The following is a 16,868-nucleotide window of genomic DNA, read 5'->3' on the forward strand; positions in this document are numbered from 1 at the left end:
CTAGTATGTTCATAACCTTTGTGACTGGGTGTTACCTTGTGTGCTCATAACCCGTGTGACTGGGTGTTACTTAGTATGCTCATAACCCATGTGACTGGATGTTACCTTGTGTGCTCATAACCCATGTGACTGGGTGTTACCTAGTATTCTCATAACCCATGTGACTGGGTGTTACCTTATGTGCTCATAACCCAGGTGACTAGGTGTTACCTAGTATGCTCATAACCCATGTGACTGGGTGTTACCTTGTGTGCTCATAACCCATGTGACTGGGTGTTACCTTGTGTGCTCATAACCTATGTGACTGGGTGTTACCTTGTGTGCTCATAACCCATGTGACTGGGTGTTACCTTGTGTGCTCATAATCCATGTGACTGGGTGTTACCGTGTGTGCTCATAACCCATGTGACTGGGTGTTACCTTGTGTGCTCATAACCCATGTGACTGGGTGTTACCTTGTGTGCTCATAACCCATGTGACTGGGTGTTACCTTGTGTGCTCATAACCCATGTGACTGGGTGTTACCTAGTATGTTCATAACCTATGTGACTGGGTGTTACCTGGTATGCTCATAACCAATGCGACTGGGTGTTACCTAGTATGCTCATAACCCATGTGACTGGGTGTTACCTAGTATGCTCATAGCCCATGTTACTGGCTGTTACCTAGTATGCTCATAACCCATGTGACTGGGTGTTACCTAGTATGCTCATAACCCATGTGACTGGGTGTTACCTAGTATGCTCATAACCAATACCTGGCTGTTACCTAGTATGCTCATAACCCATGTTACTGGCTGTTACCTAGTATGCTCATAACCCATGTGACTGGGTGTTACCTAGTATGCTCATAACCAATGCCTGGGTGTTACCTAGTATGCTCATAACCCATGTGACTGGGTGTTACCTTGTGTGCTCATAACCCATGTGACTGGGTGTTACCTTGTGTGCTCATAACCTATGTGACTGGGTGTTACCTTGTGTGCTCATAATCCATGTGACTGGGTGTTACATTGTGTGCTCATAACCCATGTGACTGGGTGTTATTTTGTGTGCTCATAACCCATGTGAGTAGGTGTTACCTAGTATGCTCATAACCCATGTGACTGGGTATTACCTTGTGTGCTCATAACCCATGTGACTGGGTGTTACCTTGTATGCTCATAACCCGTGTGACTGGGTGTTACCTTGTGTGCTCATAATCCATGTGACTGGGTGTTACCTTGTGTGCTCATAACCCATGTGACTGGGTGTTACCTTGGGTGCTCATAACCCATGTGACTGGGTGTTACCTTGTGTGCTCATAACCCATGTGACTGGGTGTTACCTTGTGTGCTCATAACCCATGTGACTGGGTGTTACCTTGTATGCTCATAACCCATGTGACTGTGTGTTACCTAGTATGCTCATAACCCATGTGACTGGGTGTTACCTAGTATGCTCATGACCCATGTGACTGGGTGTTACCTTGTGTGCTCATAACCCATGTGACTGGGTGTTACCTAGTATGTTCATAACCCATGTGACTGGGTGTTACCTGGTATGCTCATAACCAATGCAACTTGGTGTTACCTAGTATGCTCATAACCCATGTGACTGTGTGTTACCTAGTATGCTCATAACCCATGTGACTGGGTGTTACCTAGTATGCTCATAACCCATGTGACTGGCTGTTACCTAGTATGCTCATAACCCATGTGACTGGCTGTTACCTAGTATGCTCATAACCCATGTGACTGGCTGTTACCTAGTATGCTCATAACCAATGCCTGGGTGTTACCTAGTATGCTCATAACCCATGTTACTGGCTGTTACCTAGTATGCTCATAACCCATGTTACTGGCTGTTACCTAGTATGCTCATAACCCATGTGACTGGGTGTTACCTAGTATGCTCATAACCAATGCCTGGGTGTTACCTAGTATGCTCATAACCCATGTTACTGGCTGTTACCTAGTATGCTCATAACCCATGTTACTGGCTGTTACCTAGTATGCTCATAACCCATGTGACTGGGTGTTACCTAGTATGCTCATAACCCATGTGACTGGATGTTACCTAGTATGCTCATAACCCATGTGACTGGATGTTACCTAGTATGCTCATAACCCATGTGACTGGGTGTTACCTAGTATGCTCATAGCCGATGTGACTGGCTGTTACCTGAACTTAGCCAGGATAGCTTTCAAAGATGGCTGACATACCAAAATGTGATTGCGGTGATACTGGTTCCACACTATCTGTACGAAAATTAAGAGACGTGTTCCATGTTCGGGAGCCAACCAAGGGTATTCTGAAAGTTGTCAATAGCATTTGCTCAGCAATAATCTTACCTGAGGCGATGGCATTGCCATGCAAGACACTGAACATGAAGCCATTATCTGTACACGCCTACCATGAAAAGCATGCAACGTTGCCTAATTTTTAAATACTGTATCAATCATCTGATTTCGATGCATGAAGGAAGTAGTTGGTGGAATCTTTACTTTCCAGAGCTGTTCATCTGCTTGATACCACCGCTGATATATAATGCACTCTCGATGGAGAAACTTGAGGTCCTTATGACACTGATCATATACATCTGTTTAAGGAATTTGCAAAGTGGGGCTAGAAATGATACTTAGTCTGCCAATCCCCACTATTGGGCGCCATTATGTCCAAAAGCCTTGACTATTTAGGGGAATCTTTGTACGTCATGTATAATCACACACCTGTTACCCACTTGCTCTGTGTATTCACATTTGACGGGTTGTATTTCACTGGCTCTCGTGCCAGAATTGTGAATTTTAAGGCAATCGTTTATTTAGATACGTGGATTTGTCAAGTGTTTTGCCGTTTTTATTTCAAGAATAATCAATATTAAGATTGAATCATGTTTCCATTTGTTAAAACCCTGGTGTATTTTGAGAGCCTGAGCTAAAATACTCGTGTGTCAAGTTTGCAGCTTGTAGTGTATCTTCTATAGATTGTTGTCAATCATTGAATGTTTATCATACTTTGATTACACTTCTATACTGTTGTGCTGTCTAGACTTGCTCCACTACATTTACAAGCAAGCATCGATTAGAAAATTCAGCTTGAATTGAACCCCCACATTATTTGATAGTGAAATGAAATCTGTAGGTAAATCCCTGGTGGAATTCATCAAGGGTTCTACAGTAGATCTATTGCAGGGTCTATCAATTTACACAGTGTGTGTTAAAGTTGAGCGTCTATAACAGAGATATATACTGCAACTGCATACAAGGCACTTTCTTTCTCAGGCTTACACTTATGGGTAAAGGCAAACGTAAACAGAAAGGTGATAACCATCCAATGCAGTCAATGAAGGTGATGTTTACATGAAATGACATCGAAGCCTGAATGGGAGTTTACTTTAACGTTCAACAAAGGGACTAAAAGCAGATCAGCATACCACCAATTCCAACAGTCCAAGCAACGTTTGGCTATAATGCTGTAACTGCAGCCTACCTCTCACAGGTAGGTACCCCTGTACCTGGTCAATACTTCTCAGATCTCTTATGGTGGGTATTCTCACTTGGTGTGCACAGCAAAAAATGTTAGTGCACTCTTATCAGGGGTATATATCATACTAACACAGTATTAAACTGCATTAAATGCCAGATCTTGTCATTGGTTGCCAAAACACGACCTGAACCAAGCATTCACTACTGAACGCCAAGTGGCCGATGTACGTCATGTACATCCATTACCGTCATTTCCATCGACAGTTGCAACACTCAGGATATTGTAAACCAAGACAATGGTGGCTCCATTCTGGCTAAGTCATCAGGGATGGATTATTTTCCCTGCTAGTTGGCCATCTGCGGGCATTTCTCACCAGATTGTCCTTATTTTTGTTTGTCTTTATTTATATACACTCAGTTTATACAAGTCACCAAATAGTATGTAGCTTTGCATTGTCCTATCCTATAAGCTCACTTATGACTTAACCAAGATATCTTTAACTTTATTGACATTATTCATTTTGAATAGAACATAGTCCAATTTATAACTAGATAACAATTCCTAAATACATTAAAAAAATACTAAAACAGTTTAACAAAAGGGCTTGGAAAAATCAGGGAATTGATAATTACCGTACTGTGTCACATTACCATACTTTCTTTTATAAAAATGCCAAGCTGTATTAATGTGGAAGTGTTGCCCATAATGTATTTAAATTTTGACTCTTCATCCATCAAATAGAAATTAACAGTTTTATTTTTAATTGAGTCAAACAATTTGCTCCTAATTGTAATATGTTGTGGGCATTTCATAACATAATGGAATTCATCCTCAATTGAATTTGTGTTGCATCTTGTACAGATCCTGTTTTCAACTTTAACCTTTGGCCTTAAGTGCCTGCCTTTCTCAATCATTAAGGGGTGGTCACTTATTCTTAGTTTGCATATTCATTTTCTTATTCCACCATCCTTAACATTATTTATATACTCCTCCATTTTAAATTCTGTTTTGAATAATTTATACGTTCTTAGTTTATTCTGTTTCTTTGTCCCATCTGTTTTTATATTTTTTTTCCAATTTGAATCATAGTCAGTCTCTAAACGTTTACAAATTTCTTGAATGTTATTTTCATTCCCACTCCAAAAGTTACCCATTTCTGACAATCCAATAGTTGGACCCACGACACAGAACAGGGACTGTGATGAACTGGAGGGGGTTCTATAATTTATGTTACATGCATAATAGAAACAGAAAAACTCCCTCTGTTTGAATAATCAATACTTATTATACATCTGTCACCATAACGCCATAAGTTACAGCGTGTCGTAATTTTGCGAGTTCCAAATATGGGATGATTACGCCCGTAAGCGTCCTCTAATAATAAAATCAAGCATGGCTGCCACCAGGGTTTGACCGGACCGGACAAAGAAGGTCGATTTCGGCATACCCCATTCATAACCGGCCCACGAACCCGTACGTGATCGTGTTTAATAGGAAAAGCTGTATTTCACTGCAATTAAATCCAGTCATTTGATTGAGCGCGCTATGGAGCTGGCGTCACCAATCAGCGTTGCTGTATCATAAATGTGAAGGCCGTGTGAAGGTCGGAAGCTCATCACAGATTACAAAATTACATGTAGGCTTTGCGCTGATTCATCCAGTCAAGAACAGACTGTCTATATTCTTTGACACGTTTCCAAAATTTCCCATTCCAACGTTGAAAATTGTTTGTGGGCAAGTGAATTAAGACGATGGAATGTCTAAATATTTGTGCAAACCGTGTTTTAGTAAATTGACAAAACTATCGAAACTGGTAACATATCGGCTTGCCCGATCCTGTCTTCGTTGCTACACAGTCAGGGACAAACACATCATTTTCCTCAGATACAGTACTTTCAGATATAGCGCCTTTTTTTGATGGTCAGTAAGATCGTTCACAGAGAAAAAGGCTAGCAACACGTTCATTTCTATTCCACTATTTTAATTTTACAAAGTATGTGTCGTTTCTATGGTGAGCTCTAATTGGGTAATGCAAATAAGCCGAAGGGAATTTTATAATCGTTTGAGGGCGTGCGACATACAGTAAATCGTAGTGAATTCTGCCAAGTGTTAATGTTGTGGCTTCGGCCGAATAAATTGTCCTTGGCTGGCGAAGATGGGCATTCTCATGATGTATCCTTGGAAGAAAAAGATGTATAATATTAAGCTCATTACGAATAACCTAATATTATTAACGTATTAGCCTTGATCCATACGTGCAATGTGTTATGTAACTATTTTCACCTTGTCCGTATCATCGTATATGCAAGGCAAGATATATGTCTGTCCTCTGCGCTGTTGTTGTGCTTACAATAACTAAAACAGTTTTTATTTCTTCAAACTTGGTTATTAAATTAACCAGTTTAGGGTCTCAGCCAAGTATGACTATGGTACATGTTTTATGTTTATTTTTCAAGATAGTCATTAAATTTTACTTATTTTAGTTGTCTTTTTCTTATGGCTACAACTCAAACAATTATTTTCTGATCATCTTCAAATTTGGGAATCTTATCAATCACTATGGAATGTCAACCAAGTTCAATTTTGATGTGACTAGCAAGTGCAATGTTGTTATGAGTATGAATACAAAAAGTACAATGTTTCATAGCTATTTCAAACCTGATCAGTATTTTATTTTGCTTAAATATATTACTGCACTATTATTTGTGAAATTTCTTCAAATTAATGCTATTAATGCTACACTGAGATTAATACAATGTATGTAGTACAAAAATGTATTAAACAAGGGGCACATTTTCTTGTCAAATTTTGCTTTGCATGTTGCTGTTCTGTTAATCTTTTAAAAACTTTTATACAATTCATGTAATCTTATTTTTAAAATGCTCGGTATATGAAAATATGAGGTTCCTATTTTATCACATCTCAAATAATCTGCCTTTTCTGAGACATTCTCTTTTATAATAAGTAGCAAACAACATGCATGTCTTTATTACACCCGCCCATTAATCTCAATTAAAGACTTCACAAATTGTGACCTATATAGAAGAACGTTTATCATTCATAATTTTTACAAATACTAGTACACCATATTTCAAAAATATACCAATAAAGGGTGCTTTATAAGGATGAGAAAAATATTATGTATTAGAGTTACAGAGGGGCTGTGTTCTACTAAACCAAACCATAAATAGCACTACATCATGTATTGAACCAAGTGAATGCCTAAGGAGCCTACACTCAAAAATAAACATTTGTATAACGTCGGTTTAAAACTAAAACTGGTGCCCGTATCCTACCAGTATTGTAATAGCAGTATTCAAATGATCATATTTTTTTATTTTGCTCAAGTTGCACACCGACGAGAGATCACCAGTGAGGGTCGGCAAGGGGCATTTTCGTAAGCTGTAATGAATTTTTAATTTCGTAATAATGTAATTTAAATAAATAAAAAAACGTAAATTTGTAGACATGGGTAAGGTGTAAAATGTAATCATCTATTTATTAGTCTGTAATTTGTACAAAGATCTTATTTTCTGTAAGCGTATAAAACATTTCCAACATTAAATGTCGTAATTAGTACGCAATTTCCAAGTTTGATTCTCAAACACGAATTATCACGTATATTATAAAAATGTAAAATATAATTAGGAATTTGCTTTATTTGTAAAGTGTTAAAAAAAATACTTTTTTACTGTAAATGGAACGTTCAATTTTATTTCCTTTAAAAACGTAAAATGCATGTACCAGCTATCCCCCTTGCCCCCCCCCTCCACCAGCGCCGACATTGTTACATTGTCTTAACACAACTTTGACATTTGAATGAACTGTAAATGATGCGTTCAATCAAAGAATCTACAAAATACAATCGCAAAACGTTCGGAATTAAAAGGTTTGTCGTCTTATCGAAATCTAGGTTAAAGGGTCAACTTGCGTGAATATGATATTTATAACAAAATACGCGCTAATAATAAAGTGACATCTGAAGACTGAATGCTCTTTGCAAACTTCGTATACGGGCCCGGTTTTAGTTATGACCCGACGTTAGCTTCACGTTCATGTCCTACCATGGGAACAACCGAAAACATGCTTGTTTTTTGTGTGGAGCGGATCGCCAACCAGCCTACCGGCTTGTAGCTATTTTTCACTGGCGTTCCACGACAGCATGCCCATAGAGATACAATCTTTGTTTTCTACTTTATTCTATACTACGTGCCAGTAAGTATAGTTGACTGAAATAATACAAAATTGGTTCAGATGTTTGATTTGCACTGCGTTGTCAGTTATTTTGGTTTAAAAAGAATGCAGAGATCATATTTAGCCGAATAGTATGTCATGTTCATTAATATGCACTAATAAACCGAGTATTTGTGTAATAAAGACAACATTTACAAGAATTATTCTACAATAGCTGTCGAGAACATATATATTTTTGTTATTTCTATTCGTACATTAACTAGTCGATTGGGAGCTTGTATTTGTGAAATGTGTTGTAATCTCCATTTGAACTATTTTGTCAACTCCATCGCTTAGGAATCATGCATGTGCAGTTACACGAGAGTAATGTCATATGCAGGATAAATGCAGGTTTTCTAAAAAAAAACGTGTTGAACGACGGTTATATTAGGGGACCATTTGCTGATATGCAAATAAAATCACGGTAATTTACCTCCATGTTGCTGATAAGCCTCGTCATAATTTTTGACAAAATTGGTTATAAATCGCATGACTATGTTCATTAGTTTATTATGTACAATCATGAAGCTAATGTCTCATGGTACAATGAAATAGCATTATTTTGTGTGTTACAGTTTTGTTTTTTGAGAAACGTGTCACCAGGCTAGATTTTGAGATATTGTATAATATCTCTGCCATAGGAACTTGTGGTAAAAGTGTTATAATAGTGTCAGGGGGAAAATCTCTTCTCTCGGGGTCTCCACACTTGTCAGGGGGGAATCTCGTCTCGTCTCTCTATCTCGTCCCCTTGAGGTACGGGATCGGGAAAGTCACTTTAACTTTACAGTCAAATAAGACACACACAACGAAATACGTTTCAGCTCTCGTCTTAGTCGGTCAATCGAGCACTCTATAAGACACAGCGCCCTGGGGAAAAAATCCCCAAGACTCTCGCAAGGCTGACCCAAGACTCGCCCAAGACTGGACTCTCGACTGCGTCTGTCGTGGAGTATTCGCCAAGACCAACTCAAACTCTCTTTATTCATTTTCAAAACTCTAACCAATTACAAAGCAGTAAAAAGACTCTAGGGCGTAACCTTCAATCATAAAGCCAATCAAACTAAGTACTGAATACGTCATATCTTTTGATTAATCGTTCACTACATTAATAACTACGGATGTCAGAATAGCGACGGTATCTTGTAATTAGTTCCAAATCACTGAGCCAAGTTCCGTCCAAAACTTCAAATAGACCTAAACGATGACAGACATAACACAGCAATTCGCTCGTAATCAACTAATTAAGTCGACCAACAGATACGCGAAAACAAATTCATGACACATCCCTTCACCCAAACTGAGATATGCCTCTTGGCATAACACGTTCATAAATCAAAGATACCGTCAGCCACTCATCGTCATACAGGTTAAATACAATACTAATAAAAGGAATAAATCAAAAAGAGTAAAACACACTAATTAAGTACAATGATTATAAAGTCTAAATACAATGGTTATAAAGTCACAAATATACGGTTATAAATCAAAAACAAGGGAAAGGCTACCAAACGACTCACTTTTCTCAAAACGGTTCGCTGAGATAACCCGTCGCTTCACTTTCTCCGTTACTAAGGTTACAAACTCTATATCAAAAGGTCAAAAAAAACTAAGGCGTGGCGGTGTAACCAAGCGATCAGCCAATCGCTGCAGTCGACAGCATGATCACGTGATTACCAGGGATGCGTCTCTCGGTTAAAGCATTGCAAAGCGGTAACTAATAAACAATGAATAAAAAGCTATTAATCAAACTCCTGTCACATACGCTTATAAACTTCAACTGAACTCAAAAGTCGTTAATCTAAACAAAAGTCATACGGCGTGGAAACAGAATGCAAAGACAATGTCGCTTTCATAACACATTAGTCCTCCGGCATAAAGACGGAAAAAGGCAAAACGATAGAAACTACTGAGTCACATATAATCCTGTCAATCATGAACAAAAGCTTGCGATATCAAACAATACGTATATAAGCGCACCAAACTCTCATCCCAAAAAGACATTAAAAAACGTTACAAAGGCGCTCTCAACTCAAAAAGCATCAGAAGTATTCCGGAAAACAACACATAAACAAAAACAACTCTTAAAACGTCGGTATCTCTGTACTCGACAAATCTCAAAACTCTTTAAAAAAACACGTGGGGGCATCACTCTCCCCATCATAATCCGTACTCATAAACTCTTTAAAACACTATAAACTATCACAAAACTCAAAACACTGTGTTGCAAATACTCGTCCACTGAAACGCGCTTAAATCGTTATAAAGGACCTCGCACGTCACTAAATATCAGTTCAAAACAAAGATCTGGGCGCTTACACAACATACAATTCGACATCACAAAAAAAAAAAAAACGGTAAAAACAATAGAAAAAGCAAGCAATACATTACATTACTGAGCAATAGGGTTAGGAATGTGGAAAAGAGTTCAACGTCCTTGAGTTACACAGTGTCAGTTACAGTGTCCAGCGAGCAGTTCTCTAAGCAATACACAGATAGCTAAAGTCAAAGTCTATAAGCGTCTCTTCTCTTGTCGCGTTAGTCCGGGTCGTTCTTTCTCTTCTTCTTGTCTTTAATGTCACACAATTCTTAATTATACAGTCCTATCCGGTACTCGTCCTTCATAAGGGGTTCAGAAGTCTTCATCTCTTCAGCGTTGTACATCGGTGTCGTTCGGGTAAAGCCGTTAGTCGTCAAGCGCAGTTTTGTCTCTGCCATCGAGCCAGTTAGTTCGGTTCGCAAGACAGACACACCTTCGCCATTCACTTCTCTTCACAGGATGATTTTGTGCGTAAAACGCAATGCCCAGGGTTCTCACACCACGTATCAGGTGTAAAATCTCTTCTCTCGGGGTCTCCACACTTGTCAGGGGGGAATCTCGTCTCGTCTCTCTATCTCGTCCCCTTGAGGTACGGGATCGGGAAAGTCACTTTAACTTTACAGTCAAATAAGACACACACAACGAAATACGTTTCAGCTCTCGTCTTAGTCGGTCAATCGAGCACTCTATAAGACACAGCGCCCTGGGGAAAAAATCCCCAAGACTCTCGCAAGGCTGACCCAAGACTCGCCCAAGACTGGACTCTCGACTGCGTCTGTCGTGGAGTATTCGCCAAGACCAACTCAAACTCTCTTTATTCATTTTCAAAACTCTAACCAATTACAAAGCAGTAAAAAGACTCTAGGGCGTAACCTTCAATCATAAAGCCAATCAAACTAAGTACTGAATACGTCATATCTTTTGATTAATCGTTCACTACATTAATAACTACGGATGTCAGAATAGCGACGGTATCTTGTAATTAGTTCCAAATCACTGAGCCAAGTTCCGTCCAAAACTTCAAATAGACCTAAACGATGACAGACATAACACAGCAATTCGCTCGTAATCAACTAATTAAGTCGACCAACAGATACGCGAAAACAAATTCATGACAATAGTGTCAAAATGGCGACTTTCCACTAAAATACAACCATAAATTTCTCGAAAAAAAGGCTGGTGACCCCCAACTTTTTCAGGTCAATATCCTTACATTGCCTTGGAGTACAATTTATTGCAAAATGAATAAATTCTGGGTTTTTATATTTATGAGTAGGCTTCAACATTTCAACGACAGAAACGCGCCCTCAACATATCAGCAGCACGGTTTTAGAACACAGGTCTTGTGAAACTTATTAATTACGATCCGTAAATGGTCTGCTTAACTTGACAAAGGCAAAAGTCAAGATGCAACTTTAATGGATTTCGGCTTTCGATAACGCGCCACACCAATGCATATCCACTAAATTAGTTTGAACTTGATATTGTTTTTAACAAATATACAGCGAATATAGTAATTGTAATAGCAATATTTATTTTTATCAATGGTAGCAATTTAATTATTTAAGTTTACACGATCGTAGAACAGAAACCCGACAACTATGTTTATAATATAATGTTTCATGGAAAAGTTGCCCTCACAGTTTTGATCTTCAAATATACAGTAAAACTAAAAATAGTCACTCGTACAAACTAAACCTGTTACCATGTAAGACAGATGTACTGAAATGAGCTTTTACAAATAGAACAGTACGAGAGTGGAATGACCTCGGTATCGCTGGTGAAGGCTTTCAGTGTAACATTCTTTTACAAGTATATAGCATACTTTTATCTACATTTAATGTATGTCGTCATTTGTCCTGTCTACTTCATATTGTTTAATCCATTTTTGCTTGGAGTGGCTATTATATGAGCGCCAACCAGTGCTGCAACCCATACTTTGGTTGAAAATTAAATGAGTAAATCAATGATACAGACGATGAAATGTGCCTTTTCGGTACATGTATGCTTATATTATGTTGGATAACTCGGCAGTCGTAGATTAGCTTCACTAGTTGGTAGGATATAGGTGCCAGGCGGCAAGGGTGTACACAATGCAGAGATGCAGATAGATAGTCAGTATGTAACGTAAGGTTTATTCACAATACACTAGATGACCCTGTTCAAGACTTGTATACACCCTGCCTGTCAGTTCACAAAATAACCAGAGTTCAGATTGTAATATGAATCAGTGAACAAGATTTCGTCCGACTTGCGAACTCTCCATCTTCATCAACAGTCAGTGTTGCGGATATTCCTGTTCAGTATCGAACGATGATCTGAAGTCTCAGTCACAGCAATATGGTGGGTTTACAATATGGCACGTGAGCTGTTGCGCAATAACACTGTAAAACTAAACAAACGCATTATTTTACCTTTAACATGTTATTTAAAATTTTATTTTATCTTACATAAAGGAGTTCTGCGTTAATTGTCGCGAGGTGACGCCAAATATTACCCTAACACCATAATGTGCAATTTTTTACCACCTCACGTGCGGGATCTTAACCAATATAAAATTACACAATTCGTGTAATATCGGAATAATTTAGACTGATGGGCACTAGTATAGTTCAATATAAATATATGCACGTATAATAAGAAGCAATAATGCATACCGGTCAATCTGCACATACGACGCTACACAAAAATTACTTGAAATCATAGTTTATTAGGTACACAAAATATATTCTTTCCTGCAGTGTCGCCCGCCCCTGCAAAGGTTCTCAGCACTAAACCCGACCCTCACCATGCAACAACGCAACTATTCAATTGGTAAGAGGTGGGGTTGCGAAATTTCGCACTGTAGACACCTCAGCAAGGTCGGTAACGATCCTACGACCGGGGGCGGCTACTCGTCACGTATATCATTGACATGCACTTGTAAAATATTACATAAATAAACTGGTCAGGAAAATAACAATTCTAGAAATCACGTACTAGTATAATAATTCAAGTATAACAGTATAATAATTCAAAACTCAGGACTAATTATTTTGTGTTCGGTATCTAACCTTTCCCGACGTGCGTCGAACAGTATCAGTCGGCGTCGTCGCTCGGTGAATTTTAGATACTAGTCGCAAACGAGTTAAGAGTTGAAGCGTCGAGCTCTACCTTCGCTTCCACAACGCCAGGGCGATGTTAAACGTTGATGTTAAACGCCGGGTTCGACTATGTTAGTACTGTTCGACAGCATTCAGGGTCGTGCAAAGCGTAGAGTCTCTTTGTTGACAAGATCTCGAGCAGCGACAACCCATGAAACACACTGTCTCATATTTTAAATGACGTCACACAGCTAATTGTGTCAATCGGCCTGTTCATTCACCACAAGGATACTCGATCGGTTTTTCCAAGGGTGACATCGAGGTCACATAACAGGACGTACTTTCTGTTCGTGTAAACTCAAATGCGTCTACCTACTGGGCTATAAAACCTACCTCTGGGCTGTTATCAATTTATATTATGACAATAAATTAATAGATACATAATTACATCTTGCGCGTAAAACCCTAGACCTTACACCTTTTCTAAGATCTATGGTATAACATATAACAATTGTGTCTTTTTAACAATACATAATTAGTTCCTTATGGTGAGATCCAAACGCCTCGTGACATGGGGGTTGATCACTAATAACATAAGGGGAGTTTTGTGTTGTTGTAAATTAAGAACATTTAGAAGTTTTGAATTCTGCACATTATTATAGTAATATCATCAGAAAATTTGACAGAAAAAAAGGAAAGCCAGTTGGCGGTTTACATAAGTCCACGAGTAGAGGGGGCTGTGAGCAGTCTAATCACTTACTCCAAATGGTATAATAAAACATTGGGCATGGTAACTAACGGTTAAAAGTAAATGTGTTTACTGGTCATAACAATCATGTGTATTGTTATTACCAAACGCTTCAGCGTGGTATTAAGAGTTTGTTTTCAGGGGTGGGTGATACCAAGGTGGGAAATGGATGCACATATGGGGTTAATTCCTTGAATTGCAATATAGAGGGTTCAAGCTGAAATACAATATATAGTGTTTTCATGTTTCGTCTGATATTTCTGTGGTATTCTGCTGCTGTAAGTAATGCACGATTTGTTCCGAAATTCAGTATATTGTGTGTATTCCAGGGTTATTCGTTTTTTGCTGAAAACACCCCTATTTTTTTAGTGGCAGAGTCGAATAGTCTCACTTCCACTGGGAAATCTGCATTGTTGCTTGAATGTGAGTTAATTAAACACCTTTTCCAGACCGGCGAAAGAGTATACAACAGCCAATTTTAACAGCCTGTCACGTGATTTTAGTCTGAATGTCAACATGAAGAGGCTAGTCCATTTTACGCAGGAGTAATTGGGAGTAGAATATGTGAGGGATAGTATCAACAGAGATGTGTATAGTGAAAAGTAATATCTATCCTTCATTTGCATCTCTGAGCATTTCTGTTTTAGTATATTGGTTTGAAAATGTTGAACTTGCATGATTTGCAATGTGTTTTTTTAATGGGACTCCCCTATTGATCGAATCCCGGGTTTGAACGAGAACGGCACACCACGTGATTCGTTTGAATACAATGCTGATGGCAAACATGCCGTGTTACTGCAGTACTGCACTGACGGGATGACTTACTGGTACTGCATGCTACAACTTCGCTTGTGATGTTGCTTGTTAGCCATGGATTACATGAATCTTGATTACCAGTCAAATGTTGCTCATTTGACGTTGGTAATCTTTATTTGGAACTGAGTAACTTCCTGGTACTTCGTACTATGATAAAAATCAGTCAACATACATCAAGTTCTCTCAATCGTAGTATTCCATGTGATGTACACCTAATATGCCAAAAATGTTGCTGAACGATTTGAACTGAATAAAAATAGCAGACGAAAATTTGTTTACAAAATAAAAATACTTCGGTTGCCAATGAAAACCGGTAAAAAACAAGCAATATGTTTTCGGCTGTTATCATGGAAGGGACATGAACGTGAAGCGAACGTCTGTTTATAACTAAAACCGGGCACCTTATACGAGGTTCGCAAAATAACATGGCAGTCATTAGAAGTCACTTTATTTTATTGTTAGGACGTATTCAGCCGTTAAATGTATTATTTCCAACCGTTTTGCGATAGTATTTTCTAGATTGGAGGCAGCATTTACATTTTATTCAAAGTTCAAAGCTGCGTTGGGATTCCGTTGACAGTGGTAACAATGTCGGCGCCGGTGATCTCTTACCAGTGCGCAACGTAGCCACAATAAAAGGCATGATCATTTGGGCACTGCTATTACAAGACTTTGGCTGTTGCCATGGTAGCGGTGGGTCAGGATTGTTTTTCCAATTAGTGATGGTACGACCTGCCTGTCAAGTATGAACCGTGACAAAATCAGCCAAGCCAAAAAAAATCACAGAAGAGTTAAAAAGCCATTCCTGCTGAACAGTTACTCTAACTTCGGGGTCAACTTTCTCATTAATGAAAACAGATATCAAAAATTCAAATAGTAACTTTTTGCCCACACTCAAGCCGAGTACAATGAGCTATGTCTGAGGTGTTGTATCACAGGGGGTTGGACAAACTTATGTATTTTAATAAATTATTGAATAATAAAATGTTATATAACTTTTCTTTTACCCCCTCCCCTTCCTGGTATCTATTTCAAGTATTTTTGTCAGGTTCAAATCGTTCACCAGCATTTTTGGCATCTTAGATGTACATCACATAGAATACTAGGATTGGGAGAACTTAATGTTTGTTGACCACCTGGAATCTGAGTTTTATAAATCTTGAAGGGCTCTCGGAAGATCCACCCGCTGCCTGGACCCGCAGTGAAATCTCCGATTAATATGGAGCCGCAACCATCAACATCGATATACCATGAGGTTTCTGTTGGCGACGTTGCGGCGTTACTCAGTTCCAAATAAAGATTACCAACGCCAAATTAGCAAAATTTAACCGGTAACCAAGATTCAGTCCATCCACGACAAGCAAGCAACATCACAAACGAGGTTGTAGTGTGCAGCTCACGAGTCAGCGACGACCGATTTCAACGAAAGTCATTCCGTCACTGCATGTTTGCCAATGCACAGATCTGTGGAGGAACTTTTAACTTCAACATCAACCGTGTATCGTAGTCGCCCAGTTTAAGTTCTGGTTCTATCGTGGTCCCAACTAAAAGGCGACAGTCGTCGTGTCGCGTCCTGTTCGATATGGGACTCACAGCGACGTATACAACGCGTGTAAAATACATTGTTTATTTACATGAAATTCGAACACGAGCTGCGCTACGACCACCGCGCTTAAACATCCACGAGTTATTTATTCGGACAATGACTTAAATTAGACGTCTGATTATTTTATTTTCACACGTACAGCGACACGCGTTCTACACTGACAAGCGTTGCTAGGTCGCAGCACTGTCTTGGAGCATATTAATGGGCAATTGGGTTCCCCGATCTAAATTTCTATCCCGGTTTGTTGCACGTTCTTTTTTTAATATGAAATAATCAAATATGGGACATGTGTATAATAACAGAACCCCACACCCTCCCCGTGGCTTCGCTCGTGAAAGTACGGCAGCAGGATACACCGCATCACTCGTGAAAATAACTTCCATACGCAATGAAAGCCACGGGGAGGGTATCTGTCATAATACTTCATTATCACTGAAAACATTTTTCCCCTGAAATAAATTCCAGTGAATATGCCATTTCCCTCATACTCTATTGAGACACAGCACAGTGAAAATTGGATTCACATGTAATGCTTGAAAACATGTCAGAAAAATAAATTAAGTGAAATTCTACGTGACTTCATAATAGTTGGAAATGA

The sequence above is a fragment of the Saccoglossus kowalevskii genome, chromosome 2 (genome assembly GCF_978046115.1).
Source record: "Saccoglossus kowalevskii chromosome 2, keSacKowa6.1, whole genome shotgun sequence".
NCBI classification, from domain to species: domain Eukaryota; kingdom Metazoa; phylum Hemichordata; class Enteropneusta; family Harrimaniidae; genus Saccoglossus; species Saccoglossus kowalevskii.